Source organism: Anser anser, assembly GCF_964211835.1.
Source record: "Anser anser genome assembly, chromosome: Z".
NCBI lineage: Eukaryota > Metazoa > Chordata > Aves > Anseriformes > Anatidae > Anser > Anser anser.
In genome coordinates, this window is record NC_139723.1 from 58126762 (window position 1) to 58147595 (window position 20834).

The window sequence follows — 20834 nt, forward strand, 5'->3', positions numbered from 1 at the left end:
GGTAGTGGTAGTCATTAGGTAGGTCTCGGTAGCGAATGGATGTCAACGCAGCACCATCAAATCGGAATCTGATTTGTCTAAATTAATAGTGGGCTATTTAGCGCGTGTTTAAAAGCATACCCCCAGCCCAGATCCGCCGTAGTTAAAGGGTTTGCTTGCAGACTCAGTGCTGTGTTTTTGCGAGAACACTGCACTTTGTTGGCAGTAGAGATGAATTCTTGCCAAAGCTACAGCTGGGTGGCTAGTGAAGGTGGCGTAAATGATAAACTGACGCAGTTTTGCTTTTGTTGCCGTAGCTAAAGGAACTCAATATGCAACGGTGAGTAGAGGATGGGAGTTGAAAACAAGAGCGGAGGAGTGAAATTCTTTATTTAGGCCGTGTTAGGAACACGATTCAGCACACATCCTAATAGGGCGACTGCATATAATAATGGGGTGTTGGAAGAAGGGTGACTCTAAAAGGCAAAGGAAAGGCAAAGCACAGGTCATACGCTAGTTGTGGAACCTGGTGTTTCTTTTATCTTCTCCGAAGCAAAGCCATACAAATGCAATCTGTACAAAAACCCAGGGTAAATATGTTCTTGTCAATCGGTTCTCCGTGGCACTCTTCTGATTTGTTTAAATACACAAGTGTAGGCCTTCCTCGTGTTCAGCAGACGGCAGGAACACGAAGGTTTTACGCTACACAGGAGAGCAGATTTAGGTTTACCACCAGCTTTCTTAGGATTACAGAACCGTATATGAGTTTCCATTTACAAGGAAAACACGGCTCTGCGAGGCAAGAGAGTTCTTGCTGCAAGTCCTTCCTGGAGGGAGTGATTTTTGCACCACGGAAATCCGGTATAAAATGTTTTAGAAAATGGAGATTTCCTATGAGGGAATTCTTGGTGCCTCTTATGCTGCCGCAGGCCACCAGAACGCATGACCTTCTGGGTCCAGAAATGCTTCATGAGATGCAGCGTAGCTGCTACGTATGTTGGCACCCTAGTGGTGTCGCAGCTACAAACGTGCCCGTTCAACCGGTGAACTAAGCCAAGGAGCAAGAAAGCAACCGGTCTGTGTGAAAAGCTTAGCATGACAGTGGCTTCCTTCTCGAACGAGGCATGCCTCCTCTACCCTTCATACGACATGCGCTTTTGTTTCGTGGAGGAAAGGTTTAGAACTTGCATTATGTGTTGCTTTACAGTCTGCCTGCACTTTTGTTTCGTGGAGGAAAGATTTAGAACTTGCATTATGTGTTGCTTTACAGTCTGCCTTCACGTTCCCGACCTCTGCCTACTTTTGGGCTGGTCAATATTTGGTTAGATTCAAAGCTGAACTACCTTATTCCTGCTTCTGATGGAAATGTACCAGGAGGCCATCAAAGCGGACCAAAGCTGGTGAAGTTTTGCTTTATCAGAACTCTTCAAATGCCAAAGAGCAAACGCACAGGTGTGTGTTTCACATCGGAAGGCCGATGCCAGCGGCTAGCAGCCACAGGGAAGGCCAGGGGAAGCCTCTTTACGTAAGCAGCAGCAGCTCTTCCGTGCCCAGTTATTTCACGATTAAAGAACAATGAAACCCTGTTCACGCTGAAATACTTACTAGGAGGCCTTGCTGGTCTATTCCTTTCTGACTCAGTTGGCCCCAGTGGTGACTTCTCAGCTGCAGAACAGAGTATTTTGGCACGTGACCATGTTACAGGAGGTGTCTGGTACCGTGCAGGGTGTTTAGGGGGCAAAGATGTGGAAAGGGATTTTGTAGTGGTGTTTTGTAATGCAGGGGAGATGTGGAATGCTGTGCTACTCCCGAGAAGATCAGGTAGGGCTGTTGGAGCTATTGATGCCCATTTATGAGGAGGCAGTTCTAAAGCTACTGGCTTCAGAGTAATTTTGTTTGCGAGGCAGAAAGGTTGACATCCACCAGCTCCAGCTCCTGTTCAGAGAGCTTCTCCACTCTCCCCGTACCAAGGGCTTCTCCCAAGACATTCACCATTGTTCTGAATCGATCCCTGTGGAATAAAAATGTCAGAGAAATGACTCCGCATGTTACCTATAAGGTCTTGCGGTGAGCACGTCACAGTCCCTGGAGTATGCAACTCATCCGGCTCTCTTTGCGATGAGACCACTTTTGGAAGGGTGGGAGGAGAGACTGTGGGGCACAGCAGAAGAGTCTGCGTTGTCCCTTTTTGACACTCCTCAAGCAGAGGAGTGCCTGACCCTGTAGTCTGGCCCAAACCCTGGAGAGCACCTCTGCATTGCAAGGTGATGAGTATCAAATGGGATCATACTTCTTGGAAGGCAATGCAGGTGTTGATGGGGTGCTGAGAGCTTTTGAATCGGATGGGTGTTTTTTCCATGTCTGTATCAAGTGCTACCACACCAATGACTGGAATGCTCCGAGCTTTATGCGGGAGCATGAGTGGGTCGCTATTACAAAACGAGAGGGGGAGCCTTCAGAGTTCATAGTCAAACGCACCACTGGTCCCCAAGGATGTGCTTTTTGGTGTCAGAACCAACGGCATTTGTCTGTATTCCAGAGCAGACACTCTGAAATTGGGCAGAGGCCAGAGGAGGGCCACGAAGGACGATCAAGGGGCTGGAGCATCTCTCTTACGAAGACAGGCTGAGGGACTTGGGGTTGTTGAGTCTGGAGAAGAGAACCCTCTGGGGAGACCTTATAGTGGCTTTCCCATACCTATAGGGGGCCTTCATGAAAGCTGGGGAGGGACTCTTCATCTGAGAGTGCAGTGATAGGACTAGGCGTTAACGGCTTTAAACTGAAAGAGGGTAGATATAGATCCGACATTCGCAGAAAGTTCTTTACTCAGAGGGTGGCGAGTCACTGGAGTAGGCTGGTGGGGCTTTGAGCAACCTGGTCTAGCAGAATGAGTCTGTGGCCATGGCAGGGAGGTTGGACTGAGATGATCTTTAAAGTCCTTTCCAACGCAAACTGTTCCGTGATTCCATGATCTTTAGTGCTGAGAACACATCGATGTTGTAGTTGTTGCTGAGCAGCGCTTGCACGGAGTCGAGGCCTTTTCTGCTCGTCATGCTGCCCTGCCTGTCAGCAGGCTAGGGGTGCACAAGAAGCTGGGAGGGGACCCAGGCAGGACAGCTGACCACAGCTGGGTCGAAAGGGATGTCCCGTACGTTATGACGTTATGCTCAGCACTAGAAACCGGAGCACAGAAGTGGTGCGGGGAAGATGTTCACGGTTAGGCTGTTTCTCACGGCTCCTGTGCTGGCTCCCCGCAGGCCGCAGCTTCCCTCGGGGCATATCGACCCTCTCCCTCTGTTCTCCTTTTACGGGCTGCGCTGCAGAGCAGCCTCAGCTCCAGTGCCTGGAAGACCTTCTGCTCCGTTCCTGCTCCTTCTCCTTTTCTTCCTCCTCCTCCTGCTTCTCTTCCTCCCGCTCCTCCTCCTTGTTCTCCTCACACCCCGGTGTTCACGGCTCTGTTTCTCACACTTTTTCTTCCTCACTCCGCACTGCTGGGCAGCGTTTTGTCCTTTTTTGCCCTTCCTTTACTATGGTTTCCCTTAGGCGCTGCCGTCTTGGCTGCCGGGTTCAGCTGTGCCCTGTGACGGTGCTGCCAGAGCTGGCTGGAACCAGCTTTGTCCAGCACAGGGCTGCCCCGGCTTTTCCTCAGAGGCCGTCGGCGGCCCCCCGGTGCCAGCACTTGGGCACCTACATCTGGTCCAGTTGTATAGAAATGTATATGTTTTTACAGCTGAGCACTTCCTGGTCCAGAGGAAGCGGGCAGCCAATCTGAGGGAGACCTGAGAAGATGAGAGTGTATAAAAAAAAACACACGCACCGAGCCAATCACAGAGCGATGCCAAAACACGTGGATTACGAAGCTTCACAAAATGGCGGCTCCTCAGTGTGGAATGCGGACAGAAAGAAAATGGCGCCTCCCTATGTAGGTAGGTGGGAGGGATTTCCTGTCCTGGCCCATCCCACTTCCTGGCGGGCCGATGGGCAGCGTGGTTCTGCCCTTTATGCACAGCCCTTTCCCCAGCCCGGTACGTAGACCGCCCAAGGCTGTAATCCAGCGGCTTGGAAGAGCTGCATGCCGGAGGTGTAGGCCTGTGGAGCGGCGGCAGCGATGGCAGTGGCAGCATCAGCATCAGTGGTAGCAGCAGCTGTGCCTACTGCGGTGCTCGGTAGCCGAGTGGAAGGAGGTGCTCCTGCTGCGCATCACGCGGGATCAAAGGGGCTTGAAACTGTAAATCCAGGGAGCGGGAGTGGGGTTAGCCGAGAGTTCTGGGAGGGGTTGTTTGCGCCTTTCAAGGTCGGAAGGCGGACAGTTCCTGTTAGCAGGGAAGATGAGGGAAGAAGTGACCTGCACATCGTGGCTGTGTTTATGCGGTGTGGAGTCCTGTGTCACTGATACAGATAATCTGAGAACGCTTGTGTCCAGGTGTCTTCTTTTCAGAGTGTTGTAAGTTGTCTGTGAGACCCCAGGTGTTTCGGCAGGGAAGCGGGGGGTGGAGGGTGGGGTCAACTTTGCCTTCCATGGCTTAAAGCCCCATGCAGTATTGAAAGCGCAGAGTCCAATCCTGCCCTAGCTTCTGCAGGCTCCAAGAGCCTACAGCAACCCAACAACATGTCTCGAAGGCCCAAACTCCGCAGGGTATATTGCGACGGGACATTCTCTAGTGCTCTCCAAAGCTTGCAGGCCAGCAGGCTTTGGAGAAGAGGATGCTTTGCCCAAGCAGGGTGTTTCCATCCGTGGCAAACGTACATACTTGGAATGGTACGTCAGGAGAAGCATCCCTGCACTTAGCGGCACCTTCAGCTTGTGGTTAGGTAGTGGTAGTCATTAGGTAGGTCTCGGTAGCGAATGGATGTCAACGCAGCACCATCAAATCGGAATCTGATTTGTCTAAATTAATAGTGGGCTATTTAGCGCGTGTTTAAAAGCATACCCCCAGCCCAGATCCGCCGTAGTTAAAGGGTTTGCTTGCAGACTCAGTGCTGTGTTTTTGCGAGAACACTGCACTTTGTTGGCAGTAGAGATGAATTCTTGCCAAAGCTACAGCTGGGTGGCTAGTGAAGGTGGCGTAAATGATAAACTGACGCAGTTTTGCTTTTGTTGCCGTAGCTAAAGGAACTCAATATGCAACGGTGAGTAGAGGATGGGAGTTGAAAACAAGAGCGGAGGAGTGAAATTCTTTATTTAGGCCATGTTAGGAACACGATTCAGCACACATCCTAATAGGGCGACTGCATATAATAATGGGGTGTTGGAAGAAGGGTGACTCTAAAAGGCAAAGGAAAGGCAAAGCACAGGTCATACGCTAGTTGTGGAACCTGGTGTTTCTTTTATCTTCTCCGAAGCAAAGCCATACAAATGCAATCTGTACAAAAACCCAGGGTAAATATGTTCTTGTCAATCGGTTCTCCGTGGCACTCTTCTGATTTGTTTAAATACACAAGTGTAGGCCTTCCTCGTGTTCAGCAGACGGCAGGAACACGAAGGTTTTACGCTACACAGGAGAGCAGATTTAGGTTTACCACCAGCTTTCTTAGGATTACAGAACCGTATATGAGTTTCCATTTACAAGGAAAACACGGCTCTGCGAGGCAAGAGAGTTCTTGCTGCAAGTCCTTCCTGGAGGGAGTGATTTTTGCACCACGGAAATCCGGTATAAAATGTTTTAGAAAATGGAGATTTCCTATGAGGGAATTCTTGGTGCCTCTTATGCTGCCGCAGGCCACCAGAACGCATGACCTTCTGGGTCCAGAAATGCTTCATGAGATGCAGCGTAGCTGCTACGTATGTTGGCACCCTAGTGGTGTCGCAGCTACAAACGTGCCCGTTCAACCGGTGAACTAAGCCAAGGAGCAAGAAAGCAACCGGTCTGTGTGAAAAGCTTAGCATGACAGTGGCTTCCTTCTCGAACGAGGCATGCCTCCTCTACCCTTCATACGACATGCGCTTTTGTTTCGTGGAGGAAAGGTTTAGAACTTGCATTATGTGTTGCTTTACAGTCTGCCTGCACTTTTGTTTCGTGGAGGAAAGATTTAGAACTTGCATTATGTGTTGCTTTACAGTCTGCCTTCACGTTCCCGACCTCTGCCTACTTTTGGGCTGGTCAATATTTGGTTAGATTCAAAGCTGAACTACCTTATTCCTGCTTCTGATGGAAATGTACCAGGAGGCCATCAAAGCGGACCAAAGCTGGTGAAGTTTTGCTTTATCAGAACTCTTCAAATGCCAAAGAGCAAACGCACAGGTGTGTGTTTCACATCGGAAGGCCGATGCCAGCGGCTAGCAGCCACAGGGAAGGCCAGGGGAAGCCTCTTTACGTAAGCAGCAGCAGCTCTTCCATGCCCAGTTATTTCACGATTAAAGAACAATGAAACCCTGTTCACGCTGAAATACTTACTAGGAGGCCTTGCTGGTCTATTCCTTTCTGACTCAGTTGGCCCCAGTGGTGACTTCTCAGCTGCAGAACAGAGTATTTTGGCACGTGACCATGTTACAGGAGGTGTCTGGTACCGTGCAGGGTGTTTAGGGGGCAAAGATGTGGAAAGGGATTTTGTAGTGGTGTTTTGTAATGCAGGGGAGATGTGGAATGCTGTGCTACTCCCGAGAAGATCAGGTAGGGCTGTTGGAGCTATTGATGCCCATTTATGAGGAGGCAGTTCTAAAGCTACTGGCTTCAGAGTAATTTTGTTTGCGAGGCAGAAAGGTTGACATCCACCAGCTCCAGCTCCTGTTCAGAGAGCTTCTCCACTCTCCCCGTACCAAGGGCTTCTCCCAAGACATTCACCATTGTTCTGAATCGATCCCTGTGGAATAAAAATGTCAGAGAAATGACTCCGCATGTTACCTATAAGGTCTTGCGGTGAGCACGTCACAGTCCCTGGAGTATGCAACTCATCCGGCTCTCTTTGCGATGAGACCACTTTTGGAAGGGTGGGAGGAGAGACTGTGGGGCACAGCAGAAGAGTCTGCGTTGTCCCTTTTTGACACTCCTCAAGCAGAGGAGTGCCTGACCCTGTAGTCTGGCCCAAACCCTGGAGAGCACCTCTGCATTGCAAGGTGATGAGTATCAAATGGGATCATACTTCTTGGAAGGCAATGCAGGTGTTGATGGGGTGCTGAGAGCTTTTGAATCGGATGGGTGTTTTTTCCATGTCTGTATCAAGTGCTATTACACCAATGACTGGAATGCTCCGAGCTTTATGCGGGAGCATGAGTGGGTCGCTATTACAAAACGAGAGGGGGAGCCTTCAGAGTTCATAGTCAAACGCACCACTGGTCCCCAAGGATGTGCTTTTTGGTGTCAGAACCAACGGCATTTGTCTGTATTCCAGAGCAGACACTCTGAAATTGGGCAGAGGCCAGAGGAGGGCCACGAAGGACGATCAAGGGGCTGGAGCATCTCTCTTACGAAGACAGGCTGAGGGACTTGGGGTTGTTGAGTCTGGAGAAGAGAACCCTCTGGGGAGACCTTATAGTGGCTTTCCCATACCTATAGGGGGCCTTCATGAAAGCTGGGGAGGGACTCTTCATCTGAGAGTGCAGTGATAGGACTAGGCGTTAACGGCTTTAAACTGAAAGAGGGTAGATATAGATCCGACATTCGCAGAAAGTTCTTTACTCAGAGGGTGGCGAGTCACTGGAGTAGGCTGGTGGGGCTTTGAGCAACCTGGTCTAGCAGAATGAGTCTGTGGCCATGGCAGGGAGGTTGGACTGAGATGATCTTTAAAGTCCTTTCCAACGCAAACTGTTCCGTGATTCCATGATCTTTAGTGCTGAGAACACATCGATGTTGTAGTTGTTGCTGAGCAGCGCTTGCACGGAGTCGAGGCCTTTTCTGCTCGTCATGCTGCCCTGCCTGTCAGCAGGCTAGGGGTGCACAAGAAGCTGGGAGGGGACCCAGGCAGGACAGCTGACCACAGCTGGGTCGAAAGGGATGTCCCGTACGTTATGACGTTATGCTCAGCACTAGAAACCGGAGCACAGAAGTGGTGCGGGGAAGATGTTCACGGTTAGGCTGTTTCTCACGGCTCCTGTGCTGGCTCCCCGCAGGCCGCAGCTTCCCTCGGGGCATATCGACCCTCTCCCTCTGTTCTCCTTTTACGGGCTGCGCTGCAGAGCAGCCTCAGCTCCAGTGCCTGGAAGACCTTCTGCTCCCTTCCTGCTCCTTCTCCTTTTCTTCCTCCTCCTCCTGCTTCTCTTCCTCCCGCTCCTCCTCCTTGTTCTCCTCACACCCCGGTGTTCACGGCTCTGTTTCTCACACTTTTTCTTCCTCACTCCGCACTGCTGGGCAGCGTTTTGTCCTTTTTTGCCCTTCCTTTACTATGGTTTCCCTTAGGCGCTGCCGTCTTGGCTGCCGGGTTCAGCTGTGCCCTGTGACGGTGCTGCCAGAGCTGGCTGGAACCAGCTTTGTCCAGCACAGGGCTGCCCCGGCTTTTCCTCAGAGGCCGTCGGCGGCCCCCCGGTGCCAGCACTTGGGCACCTACATCTGGTCCAGTTGTATAGAAATGTATATGTTTTTACAGCTGAGCACTTCCTGGTCCAGAGGAAGCGGGCAGCCAATCTGAGGGAGACCTGAGAAGATGAGAGTGTATAAAAAAAAACACACGCACCGAGCCAATCACAGAGCGATGCCAAAACACGTGGATTACGAAGCTTCACAAAATGGCGGCTCCTCAGTGTGGAATGCGGACAGAAAGAAAATGGCGCCTCCCTATGTAGGTAGGTGGGAGGGATTTCCTGTCCTGGCCCATCCCACTTCCTGGCGGGCCGATGGGCAGCGTGGTTCTGCCCTTTATGCACAGCCCTTTCCCCAGCCCGGTACGTAGACCGCCCAAGGCTGTAATCCAGCGGCTTGGAAGAGCTGCATGCCGGAGGTGTAGGCCTGTGGAGCGGCGGCAGCGATGGCAGTGGCAGCATCAGCATCAGTGGTAGCAGCAGCTGTGCCTACTGCGGTGCTCGGTAGCCGAGTGGAAGGAGGTGCTCCTGCTGCGCATCACGCGGGATCAAAGGGGCTTGAAACTGTAAATCCAGGGAGCGGGAGTGGGGTTAGCCGAGAGTTCTGGGGAGGGGTTGTTTGCGCCTTTCAAGGTCGGAAGGCGGACAGTTCCTGTTAGCAGGGAAGATGAGGGAAGAAGTGACCTGCACATCGTGGCTGTGTTTATGCGGTGTGGAGTCCTGTGTCACTGATACAGATAATCTGAGAACGCTTGTGTCCAGGTGTCTTCTTTTCAGAGTGTTGTAAGTTGTCTGTGAGACCCCAGGTGTTTCGGCAGGGAAGCGGGGGGTGGAGGGTGGGGTCAACTTTGCCTTCCATGGCTTAAAGCCCCATGCAGTATTGAAAGCGCAGAGTCCAATCCTGCCCTAGCTTCTGCAGGCTCCAAGAGCCTACAGCAACCCAACAACATGTCTCGAAGGCCCAAACTCCGCAGGGTATATTGCGACGGGACATTCTCTAGTGCTCTCCAAAGCTTGCAGGCCAGCAGGCTTTGGAGAAGAGGATGCTTTGCCCAAGCAGGGTGTTTCCATCCGTGGCAAACGTACATACTTGGAATGGTACGTCAGGAGAAGCATCCCTGCACTTAGCGGCACCTTCAGCTTGTGGTTAGGTAGTGGTAGTCATTAGGTAGGTCTCGGTAGCGAATGGATGTCAACGCAGCACCATCAAATCGGAATCTGATTTGTCTAAATTAATAGTGGGCTATTTAGCGCGTGTTTAAAAGCATACCCCCAGCCCAGATCCGCCGTAGTTAAAGGGTTTGCTTGCAGACTCAGTGCTGTGTTTTTGCGAGAACACTGCACTTTGTTGGCAGTAGAGATGAATTCTTGCCAAAGCTACAGCTGGGTGGCTAGTGAAGGTGGCGTAAATGATAAACTGACGCAGTTTTGCTTTTGTTGCCGTAGCTAAAGGAACTCAATATGCAACGGTGAGTAGAGGATGGGAGTTGAAAACAAGAGCGGAGGAGTGAAATTCTTTATTTAGGCCGTGTTAGGAACACGATTCAGCACACATCCTAATAGGGCGACTGCATATAATAATGGGGTGTTGGAAGAAGGGTGACTCTAAAAGGCAAAGGAAAGGCAAAGCACAGGTCATACGCTAGTTGTGGAACCTGGTGTTTCTTTTATCTTCTCCGAAGCAAAGCCATACAAATGCAATCTGTACAAAAACCCAGGGTAAATATGTTCTTGTCAATCGGTTCTCCGTGGCACTCTTCTGATTTGTTTAAATACACAAGTGTAGGCCTTCCTCGTGTTCAGCAGACGGCAGGAACACGAAGGTTTTACGCTACACAGGAGAGCAGATTTAGGTTTACCACCAGCTTTCTTAGGATTACAGAACCGTATATGAGTTTCCATTTACAAGGAAAACACGGCTCTGCGAGGCAAGAGAGTTCTTGCTGCAAGTCCTTCCTGGAGGGAGTGATTTTTGCACCACGGAAATCCGGTATAAAATGTTTTAGAAAATGGAGATTTCCTATGAGGGAATTCTTGGTGCCTCTTATGCTGCCGCAGGCCACCAGAACGCATGACCTTCTGGGTCCAGAAATGCTTCATGAGATGCAGCGTAGCTGCTACGTATGTTGGCACCCTAGTGGTGTCGCAGCTACAAACGTGCCCGTTCAACCGGTGAACTAAGCCAAGGAGCAAGAAAGCAACCGGTCTGTGTGAAAAGCTTAGCATGACAGTGGCTTCCTTCTCGAACGAGGCATGCCTCCTCTACCCTTCATACGACATGCGCTTTTGTTTCGTGGAGGAAAGGTTTAGAACTTGCATTATGTGTTGCTTTACAGTCTGCCTGCACTTTTGTTTCGTGGAGGAAAGATTTAGAACTTGCATTATGTGTTGCTTTACAGTCTGCCTTCACGTTCCCGACCTCTGCCTACTTTTGGGCTGGTCAATATTTGGTTAGATTCAAAGCTGAACTACCTTATTCCTGCTTCTGATGGAAATGTACCAGGAGGCCATCAAAGCGGACCAAAGCTGGTGAAGTTTTGCTTTATCAGAACTCTTCAAATGCCAAAGAGCAAACGCACAGGTGTGTGTTTCACATCGGAAGGCCGATGCCAGCGGCTAGCAGCCACAGGGAAGGCCAGGGGAAGCCTCTTTACGTAAGCAGCAGCAGCTCTTCCGTGCCCAGTTATTTCACGATTAAAGAACAATGAAACCCTGTTCACGCTGAAATACTTACTAGGAGGCCTTGCTGGTCTATTCCTTTCTGACTCAGTTGGCCCCAGTGGTGACTTCTCAGCTGCAGAACAGAGTATTTTGGCACGTGACCATGTTACAGGAGGTGTCTGGTACCGTGCAGGGTGTTTAGGGGGCAAAGATGTGGAAAGGGATTTTGTAGTGGTGTTTTGTAATGCAGGGGAGATGTGGAATGCTGTGCTACTCCCGAGAAGATCAGGTAGGGCTGTTGGAGCTATTGATGCCCATTTATGAGGAGGCAGTTCTAAAGCTACTGGCTTCAGAGTAATTTTGTTTGCGAGGCAGAAAGGTTGACATCCACCAGCTCCAGCTCCTGTTCAGAGAGCTTCTCCACTCTCCCCGTACCAAGGGCTTCTCCCAAGACATTCACCATTGTTCTGAATCGATCCCTGTGGAATAAAAATGTCAGAGAAATGACTCCGCATGTTACCTATAAGGTCTTGCGGTGAGCACGTCACAGTCCCTGGAGTATGCAACTCATCCGGCTCTCTTTGCGATGAGACCACTTTTGGAAGGGTGGGAGGAGAGACTGTGGGGCACAGCAGAAGAGTCTGCGTTGTCCCTTTTTGACACTCCTCAAGCAGAGGAGTGCCTGACCCTGTAGTCTGGCCCAAACCCTGGAGAGCACCTCTGCATTGCAAGGTGATGAGTATCAAATGGGATCATACTTCTTGGAAGGCAATGCAGGTGTTGATGGGGTGCTGAGAGCTTTTGAATCGGATGGGTGTTTTTTCCATGTCTGTATCAAGTGCTACCACACCAATGACTGGAATGCTCCGAGCTTTATGCGGGAGCATGAGTGGGTCGCTACTACAAAACGAGAGGGGGAGCCTTCAGAGTTCATAGTCAAACGCACCACTGGTCCCCAAGGATGTGCTTTTTGGTGTCAGAACCAACGGCATTTGTCTGTATTCCAGAGCAGACACTCTGAAATTGGGTAGCAGCACTTTCACTGGTATGTGTTGACATACAGGGAGGGCCACAAGTTTTACATCATAATGCTTAAAGTTGAGAGGGTTCTTATCATAATTTCTGCTACAAGCATAATTTGGATAGCTGTTTGAAAATGAAGTTTTGCTGGCTTAACACTTCTGTGCCCATCTGGTCTGCGGGCTATGTGGCATTGGCTGTAAGCAATTCCTCAGCGTACCTTAAGCATGCTCCAGGTGCCATCTGCACTTTCTTCACCAGCGGTGAGGCAGCTGTAATAACCAGTTTCTGCTTCCAGGGAGCTGGCCAAGCCTGTCTGTGCTGTGTGTCAGCTTAATTTCTACATTCACGCTGTTCTATACAGGCTTGTCTTGAAAGACTGACGACCATGGAGAGGTCCGAATCGTTCACTCATGGTTAGGGCTGTCAGAGCCCAGCGTTTCCTGAATTGCCGATGCCATCCAATGTGACCGCTTCCTGCTGCGCGCCTGTGTCTTTGTAGAGCAGCCACACGGAGAAGTGCATGGACAGCACATCATGGCCGTAGTTGAGAAGCATCCCAGTGCAGATGCGGTAGGAGTAGCTGTTGTTGCTCTGGCTTATCATTCAGTTCCCCAGCCTGACATCCATCTGGCTGCAAGTAGAAGCCAGAGGGAAACTCACAAGGCCCACAGCCTTACCAGTATGCAGGTTGGACCTGTCAGCTTTTATAAGCTTCCAGGAAAGGTGCAGCTGTGTGTTGAAGTACCTTGAGTGGTGCTTTCAACGTGTAGATAAATGATGTCCAATCCCCCTTTTAGCGGTGGGATGGTCTTTCTAAGAAGGCTGCTGAATTTTCCTCCAAGACTGACGTCATGCATCATAGTAATGCCTTGAACACTCGAGAGACCGTTGCCACACTGGGCTCTGTATACATCCACCTTCAAAGGTGGCTCCACGTAATTTTTCACCAGTACCACTTTGACGTGGCTTCCTAAAAGATCAGATACTTCTGGGCCAAAGACGCAGCTTCACAATGACCTTCCCAGAGCAAAATGAGATGTTCTTCTTCTAGGCGGTCTTTATTCCAAGGCTAATTATGTTGATGTGCTGCTGGTGATCCACATCGTATCATACGTCTCTGTAGGGCACTTTTTGCTATTACCCCCGGCTGGAACGCAGCACGGTAATGGAATTGCAAAGTCCCCAACAAATTGGTGCTCTGCAAACTATTCTGTAATTCTGTGATTGTGACTGTTGAGAACACATCAATGTTGTACGTGTTCCGAGCAGTGCTTGCACAGAGTCGAGGCCTTTTCTGCTTGTCATGCTGACCTACCAGTTAGCAGGCTAGGGGTGCACAAGAAGCTGGAAGGGGATACAGGCAGGACAGCTGACCACAGCTGGATCTAAAGGGATGTCCCATACGCTGTGATACTGTGCTCAGCAAGAGAAACTGGGGGACAGAGGTGGTGCAGGGAAGATGTTCACAGTTACGGTGTTTCTCACAGCTCCTGTGCTGGCTCCCTGCAGGCTGCAGCTTCCGTCGGGGCTCGTCAACTTGCTCCCTCTATTCTCCTTTTACGGGTTGTGCTACAGAGCAGTCTCAGTTCCAGTGCCTGGAGCACCTCTTGCTCCTCCTGCCCTTCCTTCTGTGCTCCTCCTTCTCCTTTTCTTCCTCCTCCTCCTTGTTCTCCTCACACCCCGGTGTTCACGGCTCTGTTTCTCACACTTTTTCTTCCTCACTCCGCACTGCTGGGCAGCGTTTTGCTTTCTATGCCCTTTCGTAACCATGGTTTCCCTTAGGCGCTGTCGTCTTGGCTGCTGGACTCAACTGTGCCCTGTGACAATTCTGCCAGAGCTGTCTGGAACAGGCTTTGTTTGGCACAGGGCAGCCCCAGTTTTTCTTCAGAGGCTGTCGGAGGGCCCTCAGTGCCAGCACCTGGGCACCTACATCTGGTCCAGTTGTATAGAGATGTATGTCTTTTTACAGCTGAGCACTTCCTGGTCCAGAGGAAGCAGGCAGCCAATCAGAGGGAGACCTGAGAAGATGACAGCGTTTAAAAAAAAAAAACAAAAAACCACCGAGCCAATCACAGAGCAAAGCCAAAACAGGTGGATTATGAAGCTTCATGAAATGGCGGCTCCTTGGCGTGGAACACGGACTGAACCAAAATGGAGCCTCCCTATGTAGGTAGGTGGAAGGGATTTCCGGTCCTGCCCATCCCAGAGGTGGGCGGGCCAATGGGCAGTGTAGTCCTGCCCTTCACCCACGGCCCTTTCCCCGCCCACAGCATGCAGACTGCCCAGCGCTGCCATCTGCTGGCTTGAAAGAGCTGCAGACTGGAGGTGCAGCTCTGTGGAGCAGCGAGAGTGGGGGCAGTGGCAGCAGCAGCAGCAGTGAAGGCAGCATCTGCGCCTACTGCGGTGCTTGGCATCTCCGCGGCCAAGTGGAAGGAGGTGCTTCTACTGCGCATCACGTGTAATCAAAGGGGCTTGAAACTGTAAATCTGGGGAGTGGGAGTGGGGCTAGCCGTGAGATCTGGGAAGGGGTTGTTTGCGCTTTTCAAGATTGGAAGGCGGCCAGTTCCTGCGCTTAGCAAGAAAGAGGAGGGAAGAAGTGACCTGCACATCGTGGCTGTTTTTATGTGGTGCGATGTCCTGTGTCACTGATACAGATGCCCTGTGAATGCTTGTGTCCAAGTGTCTTCTTTTCTGAGTGTCGCAAGTCACCTATGAGTCCCCAGGTCTTCCAGCAGGGATGCATGGGGGCTTAACTTTGCCTTCCATGACTTAAAGCCAAAGCTACTGCTGGGTGGCTAGTGCAGGTGATCTAAATGATAAACTCACACAGTTTTGGTTTTCTTGCCATAGCTAAAGGAACTCAATATTCAATGATGAGTATGTTCCTGTGGTGAAGGTACATACTTGGAATGGTGTATCAGGAAGAGCATCCTTGCATTTAACAGCACCTGCACCTTGTGGTTATGTAGTGGTCGTCGTTAGGTAGGTCAGGGTACTGAATGGGTGTCAGCACATCACCATCAAATCAGCGTGCTCTCTGTGGGCTGCAGCTTCCCTCAGGACACATTGTCCTGCTCCGACATTTTCTGTTGCAGAAGCGGCGCTGCATTGAAAAATTGTTTCTGGCGCCTCCTGGTTTTTCTCCTTGTCCTGCCCCTCCTCCTGATCCTCCTTTTGCTCCTCCTTCTCTTCCTCCTGCACCTCCTTCCACTCCTCATGCTCCTCCTGAACGTCAAGCCCCTCATCTGACTCCTCACTCCCGATCCTAATTTACACTTGGTTTTGCACATCTCTTTCCTACACATTGTCCATATCACTATCCATTGTTGAGCAGAATTTTTTCCTTTTAGGCTCTCCTTTCAAATAATCTTTCTCCAGAAGACCCACCTTCAGGGCTACTAGTATCTGCTCTAATATGCGGCACTGCCACGTGTACCAGCAGTGTAATCATGGGTCTTATTCTGGTTTGAGCCACACAGCAGCATAGTCCTAAGCTTCACTGATGACCACTTCCCCACCCTGCCACGCGGTGTATGCCCAGCGCCTCCAGCTGGTGGCTTGGAAGAGCTGCAGGCTGCAGACCCGGCTCTGTGGAGCTGCACTAGCAGCAGAAGCAGCAGCTGCGCCTGATGCAGTGTTCATGATCTGACCGGCCGCTTGGTAGCAGGTGTTCCGCAGCATATCACGCATAGCCAAGCGGGCCTGCAACTGTGAATTCGGGCAGTGGAAAGGGTTTAGCTGTCAGCTTTGGTGGAGGGCGTGTTGGCGCATTTCACTATAACAAAGTGGACTGTTCCTGCTCTTTGCAGGGGATGTGAGAATACGAATGGCCTGCACATCGTGACTGTGCCTATAGGGTTTGAAGTCCTGTGGCACTGATGTCTCGTGCATGCTTCTGTCAAGGTGCCTTTTTTTTCTTCTCAGTGTTACAAGTCAGCTATAAGTCTGCTCAGGTATTTCAGCAGGGATGCGTGAGGGGCTAACCTTGCCTTTCGTGGCTTAAAGCCACACATAGTACTGAAGATGCAGGGCCAAAGTTGCCTGAGTCTCCACAGCCTCCAAGAGGGTATAGCAACGTAACAACAGGGCTCAAAGGCCCAGACTCTGCAGGGGCTCTTCTGATGGTACATGTTCTAAAAAGAGACTGCAAAGCTGCTAGAGCAGAAGGCAGTGCAGGATGGCTTGCTTTGCCCATGCACGGTGCCCTGCAGGCTCTTGCGCTTGCTCTCTGCGAGACGCATCTTCCCTCAGGACACACTGACCTCCTCCGGCGTGGTCTCTTGCACTGGCTGCGCGGCATTAAGGAATGGTTTCTGGTGGCTGGAAGACCTCCCGCTCTTTCTCCTCCTCCTGTTCCTCCTCCTGCTCCTCCTTCTCTTCCTCCTGCCCCTCCCTCTCCTCCTCTTGTGCCTCCTGACCCTCCAAACCCCTCATCCCCTTCCTTCCTCCCGCTCCGACTCTCACCTTAGCGTTTGCACAGCTGTTTCTCACACTTTTTCCTCCTCAACCCCACTGCTGAGCAGCATTTTGCCCTTTTTGAGTGCCCTTTCAGGACAACCTTTCTCCCGAGGCCCCGCCCACTTGGCGGCTAGGCTCTGCCATGCATTGCGGCAGTGCCGATGGTAACAGCAGTGTCAGCATTGGGCCGATCCTGGTGTTTACTCAGAGCCACCGGCAGCCCCCGGTGCCAGCACCTGAGCATACACCCGGTACGGGTCTATAGAAACGTCTATATACCTACATCTGAGCAGCTCCCAGTCTGGAAGCAGGCACCCAGTCAGAGGGAGGCCTGAGAAGACGACAGGGTTTTAATATGAAATGCCACTAAGCCAATCAGAGAGCGGTATGAAAACAGGTGGTTTGGGTCCTTTCACAAAATGGCGGCTCCTCACTGTGGAATGCGGACTGAAACAAAATGGTGCCCGCCGCTGTGGGTGGGTGGGAGGGATTGCCTGTCCTGGCCCATCCCACCTCCGGGAGAGCCACTCAGCAGCGTAGTCCTGCCCTTCCCAAATGGCCCTTTCCCCGCCCTGCCACGCGGTGTATGCCCAGCGCCACCAGCTGGTGGCTTGGAAGAGCTGCAGGCTGCAGACCCGGCTCTGTGGAGCTGCACTAGCAGCAGAAGCAGCAGCTGCGCCTGCTGCAGTGTTCATGATCTGACCGGCCGCTTGGTAGCAGGTGTTCCGCAGCATATCACGCATAGCCAAGCGGGCCTGCAACTGTGAATTCGGGCAGTGGAAAGGGTTTAGCTGTCAGCTTTGGTGGAGGGCGTGTTGGCGCATTTCACTATAACAAGGTAGACTGTTCCTGCTCTTTGCAGGGGATGTGAGAATACGAATGGCCTGCACATCGTGACTGTGCCTATAGGGTTTGAAGTCCTGTGGCACTGATGTCTCGTGCATGCTTCTGTCAAGGTGCCTTTTTTTTTTTTTCTCAGTGATACAAGTCAGCTATATGTCTGCTCAGGTATTTCAGCAGGGATGCGTGAGGGGCTAACCTTGCCTTTCGTGGCTTAAAGCCACACATAGTACTGAAGATGCAGGGCCAAAGTTGCCTGAGTCTCCACAGCCTCCAAGAGGGTACAGCAACGTAACAACAGGGCTCAAAGGCCCAGACTCTGCAGGGGCTCTTCTGATGGGACATGTTCTAAAAAGAGACTGCAAAGCTGCTAGAGCAGAAGGCAGTGCAGGACGGCTTGCTTTGCCCATGCACGGTGCCCTGCAGGCTCTTGCGCTTGCTCTCTGCGAGACGCATCTTCCCTCAGGACACACTGACCTCCTCTGGCGTGGTCTCTTGCACTGGCTGCGCGGCATTAAGGAATGGTTTCTGGTGGCTGGAAGACCTCCCGCTCTTTCTCCTCCTCCTGTTCCTCCTCCTGCTCCTCCTCCTGCTCCTCCTTCTCTTCCTCCTTCCCCTCCCTCTCCTCCTCTTGTGCCTCCTGACCCTCCAAACCCCTCATCCCCTTCCTTCCTCCCGCTCCGACTCTCACCTTAGCGTTTGCACAGCTGTTTCTCACACTTTTTCCTCCTCAACCCCACTGCTGAGCAGCATTTTGCCCTTTATGAGTGCCCTTTCAGGACAACCTTTCTCCCGAGGCCCCGCCCACTTGGCGGCTAGGCTCTGCCATGCATTGCGGCAGTGCCGATGGTAACAGCAGTGTCAGCATTGGGCCGATCCTGGTGTTTACTCAGAGCCACCGGCAGCCCCCGGTGCCAGCACCTGAGCATACACCTGGTACGGGTCTATAGAAACGTCTATATACCTACATCTGAGCAGCTCCCAGTCTGGAAGCAGGCACCCAGTCAGAGGGAGGCCTGAGAAGACGACAGGGTTTTAATAGGAAATGCCACTAAGCCAATCAGAGAGCGGTATGAAAACAGGTGGGTTGGGTCCTTTCACAAAATGGCGGCTCCTCACTGTGGAATGCGGACTGAAACAAAATGGTGCCCGCCGCTGTGGGTGGGTGGGAGGGATTGCCTGTCCTGGCCCATCCCACCTCCGGGAGAGCCACTCAGCAGCGTAGTCCTGCCCTTCCCAAATGGCCCTTTCCCCGCCCTGCCACGCGGTGTATGCCCAGCGCCACCAGCTGGTGGCTTGGAAGAGCTGCAGGCTGCAGACCCGGCTCTGTGGAGCTGCACTAGCAGCAGAAGCAGCAGCTGCGCCTGCTGCAGTGTTCATGATCTGACCGGCCGCTTGGTAGCAGGTGTTCCGCAGCATATCACGCATAGCCAAGCGGGCCTGCAACTGTGAATTCGGGCAGTGGAAAGGGTTTAGCTGTCAGCTTTGGTGGAGGGCGTGTTGGCGCATTTCACTGTAACAAAGTGGACTGTTCCTGCTCTTTGCAGGGGATGTGAGAATACGAATGGCCTGCACATCGTGACTGTGCCTATAGGGTTTGAAGTCCTGTGGCACTGATGTCTCGTGCATGCTTCTGTCAAGGTGCCTTTTTTTTTTTTTCCTCAGTGATACAAGTCAGCTATATGTCTGCTCAGGTATTTCAGCAGGGATGCGTGAGGGGCTAACCTTGCCTTTCGTGGCTTAAAGCCACACATAGTACTGAAGATGCAGGGCCAAAGTTGCCTGAGTCTCCACAGCCTCCAAGAGGGTACAGCAACGTAACAACAGGGCTCAAAGGCCCAGACTCTGCAGGGGCTCTTCTGATGGGACATGTTCTAAAAAGAGACTGCAAAGCTGCTAGAGCAGAAGGCAGTGCAGGACGGCTTGCTTTGCCCATGCACGGTGCCCTGCAGGCTCTTGCGCTTGCTCTCTGCGAGACGCATCTTCCCTCAGGACACACTGACCTCCTCTGGCGTGGTCTCTTGCACTGGCTGCGCGGCATTAAGGAATGGTTTCTGGTGGCTGGAAGACCTCCCGCTCTTTCTCCTCCTCCTGTTCCTCCTCCTGCTCCTCCTCCTGCTCCTCCTTCTCTTCCTCCTGCCCCTCCCTCTCCTCCTCTTGTGCCTCCTGACCCTCCAAACCCCTCATCCCCTTCCTTCCTCCCGCTCCGACTCTCACCTTAGCGTTTGCACAGCTGTTTCTCACACTTTTTCCTCCTCAACCCCACTGCTGAGCAGCATTTTGCCCTTTATGAGTGCCCTTTCAGGACAACCTTTCTCCCGAGGCCCCGCCCACTTGGCGGCTAGGCTCTGCCATGCATTGCGGCAGTGCCGATGGTAACAGCAGTGTCAGCATTGGGCCGATCCTGGTGTTTACTCAGAGCCACCGGCAGCCCCCGGTGCCAGCACCTGAGCATACACCCGGTACGGGTCTATAGAAACGTCTATATACCTACATCTGAGCAGCTCCCAGTCTGGAAGCAGGCACCCAGTCAGAGGGAGGCCTGAGAAGACGACAGGGTTTTAATAGGAAATGCCACTAAGCCAATCAGAGAGCGGTATGAAAACAGGAGGGTTGGGTCCTTTCACAAAATGGCGGCTCCTCACTGTGGAATGCGGACTGAAACAAAATGGTGCCCGCCGCTGTGGGTGGGTGGGAGGGATTGCCTGTCCTGGCCCATCCCACCTCCGGGAGAGCCACTCAGCAGCGTAGTCGTGCCCTTCCCAAATGGCCCTTTCCCCGCCCTGCCACGCGGTGTATGCCCAGCGCCTCCAGCTGGTGGCTTGGAAGAGCTGCAGGCTGCAGACCCGGCTCTGTGGAGCTGCACTAGCAGCAGAAGCAGCAGCTGCGCCTGCTGCAGTGTTCATGATCTGACCGGCCGCTTGGTAGCAGGTGTTCCGCAGCATATCACGCATAGCCAAGCGGGCCTGCAACTGTGAATTCGGGCAGTGGAAAGGGTTTAGCTGTCAGCTTTGGTGGAGGGCGTGTTGGCGCATTTCACTATAACAAGGTGGACTGTTCCTGCTCTTTGCAGGGGATGTGAGAATACGAATGGCCTGCACATCGTGACTGTGCCTATAGGGTTTGAAGTCCTGTGGCACTGATGTCTCGTGCATGCTTCTGTCAAGGTGCCTTTTTTTTTTTTTCTCAGTGATACAAGTCAGCTATATGTCTGCTCAGGTATTTCAGCAGGGATGCGTGAGGGGCTAACCTTGCCTTTCGTGGCTTAAAGCCACACATAGTACTGAAGATGCAGGGCCAAAGTTGCCTGAGTCTCCACAGCCTCCAAGAGGGTACAGCAACGTAACAACAGGGCTCAAAGGCCCAGACTCTGCAGGGGCTCTTCTGATGGGACATGTTCTAAAAAGAGACTGCAAAGCTG

At 52.0% G+C, this 20834-nt stretch overlaps 1 long non-coding RNA gene across 4 annotated transcripts in view; it reads left to right on the top strand.

Moving 5' to 3' along the window:
* LOC310890340 overlaps positions 1-20834 on the top strand; it is a 133109-nt gene that overhangs the window by 51347 nt on the left and 60928 nt on the right. Inside the window, exons 2-4 of one of the 4 annotated variants that reach the window (XR_014577198.1) lie at positions 1-8695; positions 14085-14285; positions 14386-15654. The exon at positions 1-8695 is cut by the window's left edge and continues 20244 nt beyond it. This is a non-coding gene — a long non-coding RNA (uncharacterized lncRNA). Of the gene's footprint in view, positions 9178-14084; positions 14286-14385; positions 15655-20834 lie in introns of those variants that run through there. The other 3 variants (XR_014577196.1, XR_014577199.1, XR_014577197.1) reach the window with 3 other exon arrangements.